Here is a 5,797-nt window from a genome sequence, read left to right as displayed (position 1 = left end):
CTAGAAGAATGGTACTTGATTTCTTTCGGCTCCATATATAACTTGGAATGTCCCGCAGAACTCTTAATCTGAATATCATCTCTTAGCAGATGCTTACCTTTAAAACTGAAAACACCAATATCATGAGGATACTATGTTATTTGCCTTAAGACCCTGTGGACCAGAACTTTAATTATATTGTAAAAATAGCAAACTGCCCAACTTTGAAAATTACTTCGATCTCTTGTTCATTAGCTTACTTCCTCATCTGCTTATGAGTTTTTTAAATAAGGGCTCAGAACCTCAAGTTCTTTTCTTAAAATCCATGTTTGCTCACAAGTCAAGTGGAATACTTTAAAGGTAAATTCTGAATACTAAGTGAAAACCTATTTTCCTTAAATACGCATTCCCTTTACCTCAGATCTTCAAAACCGGTTTGTACCACTCTTAGGAGTGCCCTGAGACCTTCGGCTTCAGAAAACCATGAGACCACTGGCAATACAAATTCTGTCTTTTAGCTCAAACTTCTTTATTCTCCTGTAAGACTCTCCTGCCTAAATTCCTCCGATGTTTGAGTACGCTTGGAAACTTGTATTTTTACACGTAGAAAGTAAATGTATCTATTTGTACCCAATGGTGAGTACTTACAATATAGTAGCTTTGCTATAGTTATATCTCTTGGTAGTATGAAATGTAATATATAAGATAAACTGATAAAAATTAATATAATTTGACAGTGAGAAGGAGATTATTCACTTAAATATTGGTTATAAACAAAGACAGAAATTTTGAGATAATTTTCTGCTTTGTTCTATTCTGTAGTGTAAAAATAAGTCCATCGTTAAAATCACATGTATCTACCATGTTTCTTGTATGTAAAAGTCTGACACATGGAAGTGCCTCCCATTTTATTCTGGAGACCTCGTTTGTGATTTTCAATGATAAATACTGATGAGGTGAACTTCCCCAGGTAGGTTTTACTTCCTAGGAAGCACTCTCTAATTATATCCCTTTTTAAAAAAAAAAAATATGTATATTATTGATTTTTACAGAGAAGAAGAGAGAGGGACAGAGAGTCAGAAACATTGATTAGCCGCCTCCTACTGGGGATATGCCCGCAACCAAGGTACATGCCCTTGACCAGAATCGAACCTGGGACCCTTCAGTCCGCAGGCCGATGCTCTATCCACTGAGCCAAACGGGTTAGGGCTAATTATATCCCTTTTAAGTGACATTAAGATACATGCTACCCATGGTGATGGCTAGCCAGCAATGATGGCAAAGTGCAAGAATGCAAGAAAAGGAAACCTACAGTTTTTTCTTTCTCGGGAAATTGGGATGACAATTGCACAGGTGTGTTTCAAGCCTTTATTTTTATCATGCTCATCGACATTGGTGAAAGCAAGTCATGTGGCTAAGCCCACAGTCAAAGGGTGAGGAAGTGTACTCTACCCATGGAGCTGATTGCATGTATGTGTGTGTGTGTGTGTGTGTGTGTGTGTGCGCGCACACACACGCACACATGTGTGCATGTGTGTGAACATATCTGAAGAATTTAGCACAGACTTCCCCTCCCATCAGTTTTCCACACTACCGGAAACTTCACTGGTCATCACCCTCTTCATGCCATTACTTTCCCTTCTTACTCTGTTTAGGTTTATATTTAAAGTCATAGTTACTGCAGACCCAGCCTGGTAAAATGCGCCTCTTCCTGGGCTGCGATGACTGTGGCTGGAGCAAAACGCAGCCCTGCTGCCTGGGCTTTTACACGCGTGACCGTAAACCCCAAGTGGGCCCTCGGCACTGTGTGCAAGTCAGTCCCTCCGTCCTCAGCAAGCCCTCCACTGTCCCCCCACCCCTCTCAGCTCCTTATTGCACCAAGGACAGAATAACTCCCCAAGCTGTTCCTCCACCCGGATCCCCAGCTTGCCAGCATCGACTGCCACACGCTCTTCTTTCCTTCCCGTTGACAGAGGTGAGCACAGCTGAAGGTCGGACCCACACACGCACCGTCCTCTGCCCCCTGCCTCCTCGCGAGTTATCCCTGCCCTCTCTCGCATCGCCAGTTCTTCCCTTCTTTCTGCATCAGCCCTCTTGGTGTGCAGACCTGCTGTTACAAGTCTCCTCAGATCTGCTCTTCCTCTCCCAGGCCTCTCTTGTCCTTGCCCCCTTTATTCTGCTCCCCTTTACTGAAAAATATCTGAAAAGAGTTGCCTTTACTTTGCTATCTCCACCATCTTCTCTCCTAATAACATGGGAAGTTTGCTATGGAAAGCTCTATGGTGATCCTTTTTACGAAGGGGATATGTATTCTCTCATTTGACTGTTTGCTAAGCGAATTTGGCATTTTCTGTTGTTTTTAGTTATTTATTTGGTATTGCTTGCTTAAAGTGTGCTATTATAAACAGTCCTTTGTATTTTCTGTTCTTGGATGAATTGTCTTGTGAAACTACTTAAGTAAAAACCCTCATTTTAAAGGGCAGCATGGGCTGAATGATGGCCCCCAAAGGACATGTCCATGTCCCAACATCCAGAACCTGTGAAGGCGACCTTCTTTGGAAAAAGGGTCTTTGCAGGTCATGAAGCTAAGGGTCTTGAGATGAGGTGGGCCCTAAATCCAATGATAAGCGTTCTTCTCAGAGAGCAAAGGGGAGACGGAGGGGCGGGCCGTATAGAGAGGGAGGCTGAGATTGGAGCTTTAGCCATAAGCTACGGATCATCTGGAGCCCCCAGGAGCTGGAATAGGCCAGGAGGGCCCATCCCTAGAGCCCGTGGCAGGAGCCTGGCTCTGCCAACACCAGACTTCCAGCTTCCAGAACTGTGAGAAAATACATTTCTAGGTTTTTAAAAGAATTTTTTAAAGATTTTTAAATTGATTTTTGGGAGAGGAAGGGAGAAGGAGGAGAGAGTGAAACATCGATGTGAAAGCAAAACATTGATTGGCTGCCTCCTGCATGTCCCCTACTGGGCATCGAGCCCACAACCCGGGAGGGCATGTACCCTGACCAGGAATCGAACCAGCAACCCCTTCAGTGCACCAGACGACGCCCAACCAACTAAGCCACACCGACCAGGGCAATTTCTGTTGTTTTAAGCCACCAAATTTGGTGATTTGTCTTGGGCAGCCTTAGGACACTAACACAAAAAGGATGCTGGTTTAATGGTTTTATAAAGTGACAAGTTCTTGAGTAGCAGAGGGATTCATTGTTTTAATTCTCTGAGTTGCCTGATGCCCCCTCTGGGGCTAGGACAGCATCTCCTCGGTTCTGCGTTGCTCCCCAGTCCTGTTCAGTGCTGCCTGCTCTGCCGCCACCCCGGTCCCTGCCGTCCCCTGAGCTCTTGGTTCTGCCAAGCTCTTTGCCCGAAAGCTCCCATTGCCCCTCTTGTTACCCAAGTTCCATTTCCCGGACACGCTCAACCAGACTGTGGGCTCTGAGCCAGTGCATTAATGTGGTACCTACCATTTTAGATGGCCGGGGCACGGGTCCCAAATTAAACATGTGCAAGCGTTCTGGATGCGTGAAACAAACACACCAGCAAACCAGCCACAGTAGTGCAAGAGCAAGGCTGGGAGGCGGAGGGAGGCGGTGCCTGGAGGCTCTGCCCAAAGGGACGGTTCCACTGAGCTCCAGACACCGAGAAACCAGTGCTGCCACGTCTGATTTTTTTAAGAAATGGGAAAACTGGATTTTTCTGTAAATCTCCTGATTGGTCATCAAGGCAACTAATTCATAGGAAGACACAGAACAAAAATCTGAACAACAAGCAAGAGTTTTTGTGTTTGTGTGCATAGCTCTAGGCCTCACTGGCCCATGCGTTTGTTTGTTTGTTTTTTTTAATCCTCATCTGAGGATATTTTTCCTTTGATTTTTAGGGTGAGTGGAAGGGAGAGGGAAAGACAGAGAGAAACATCGATGTGAGAGAAACACATGGATTGGTTGCCTCCTGCACATGCCCTGACCAGGACCCGGGCCGGGGAGGATCCTGCAACTGAGGTACGTGCCCTTAACTGGAATCAAACCCGGGACCCTTTGGTCCGCAGGCCGTCGTTCTAGCCACTGAGCCATACTGCCTAGGGCTGTTTTTTGAGGGCACCTCTGTCTTATGGAGGTAGGATTACTCCATGTATTTCTTGCCTATCTTGGGGCGCTTTAAAAATCCCCATCTCCTAAGCTAGGAAACGGAAGGGTCATCAAAGGTTTAGGCTGCCAGTGCTTTGCTGGGTATGTCCTGCTGAAGTTAACAAACGGAGACAGTTCAACATGTTAAATATTTTATTCACATTGTTTACAAACTATATCCACCTGGGAAACACAGGAGTCCAAAAATAGATTATTTTACAGTAATTCACATTTTTTTAAAAACAAGTTCCTTTTTATTTTTTTAAGCCTCACCGGAAGACATGCTGAGAGAGAGAGAGAGAGAGAGAGAAAGAGAGAGAAAGAGAGGGAAACATCCATTGGTTGCCTCCCATATGTGCCCTGACTGGGGATCAAACCTGAAACCCTGGTATGTGCCCTGACTTGGAATTGAACTGGTGACCTTGAGGTGCACAGGACAACACTCAACTAACTGAGCCACTCTGGCTGGGCTCAAACAAGTTACTTTTGAAGTTAAACTCTAAGCATGGGGTCCTCAGCGCAGGACTGGGGTGCAGTGGCTCGCCACGTGAAGCTTCCTGCTCTGGTGCCGTAGAAGTCCCGGCCGTCCACCTAGTTGGAGGCCACGCATGGCTTACCCACCAGGGACCGATGAGAATGTCAGTGCACACTGTCACCTGTGGACATGTAGGCGCCATTTTTGTCAAGGAAATATGTTTTGGGTACACATCGGGTAGGAAGGCAGAACAAAAGAGACTCACAATTTCATTGGCCATTACTGAGCTGTCAGGACATTTCCATTGGGCACGGACAGAATCAACGAATTACGATTTCATCGCGTTGACAGCTTGAGTCGTAGAAACAGCCGTGATTTGGGAATTGATGCAAGTGTCTTTGCCTGTCCGGTGACACCCCCTCCTAGTCCCATCCCCCCGCCCCCCCCCACCCCCACAGCAGGAGAAGAGGGGGGATAAACTCAGCAAGAATGAAGAATGTGTGAATGTGTCTAACGCTAAGTGTGTTATTCGGTGAGGATGGCCGTGGGAGTGCTGGTGAGTGGCCACAAAGATGTGCTGGCTGAGAAACCTTCGCCTGTTAACCTTCGCCCAGCCCAGTGGTGTGCCAGCTGGATGGCTTAGGCCTTTGACTAATTAAGAAGCTTTTCTATGGAATTTTATTTTAACGAAGCAAAACCTCCAGGGTGTTTGTCTTAGCACATGCCACCCCTTCCTGTTACATTAAACACGAACGAATCACTTCTTCCCTTCGTGAAGAAGTGTGTGGCAAAGTGTGTGCAGCTAAGCGTGTGGAAACTTTGGAGCTCTGGGGATGGGAGCACCGGGTGAGTCAAGGCAGAGCTGGGTCCTCTCCTCCGAGCCGCACCCGGGGCCCTGGCTGCCGAGGTTCTGCACCTCTCGAGTGGGGAAGCGATGTTTTTGCTCGAGGTACCGGGAAAGATCACCCCCCTCACCTCCCCTCGGGTGAAAAAACAGCAGCGGCATTTCTTAAGGGTCTCTGCCATCACCCGCTGCCATCACCCGCGAGTAGACAACAACAACTCTGAATGCAAATGTAAGCTGGGACGTGGGGAAACTTTATCAGCACGTTTGCACGTTTAAAAACCAAACAAACCAAAAACCGGAAACCAAGACTTTCAAATGTCTGTGGCGATCTGATCGTTTTAAAACAGAAATCCGTTCACAGGAGCCAGACGAGGG

This window comes from Eptesicus fuscus, chromosome 13 (assembly GCF_027574615.1).
Source record: "Eptesicus fuscus isolate TK198812 chromosome 13, DD_ASM_mEF_20220401, whole genome shotgun sequence".
Taxonomy (NCBI): Eukaryota; Metazoa; Chordata; class Mammalia; order Chiroptera; family Vespertilionidae; genus Eptesicus; species Eptesicus fuscus.
Note: the sequence above shows the minus strand (reverse complement) of the source record.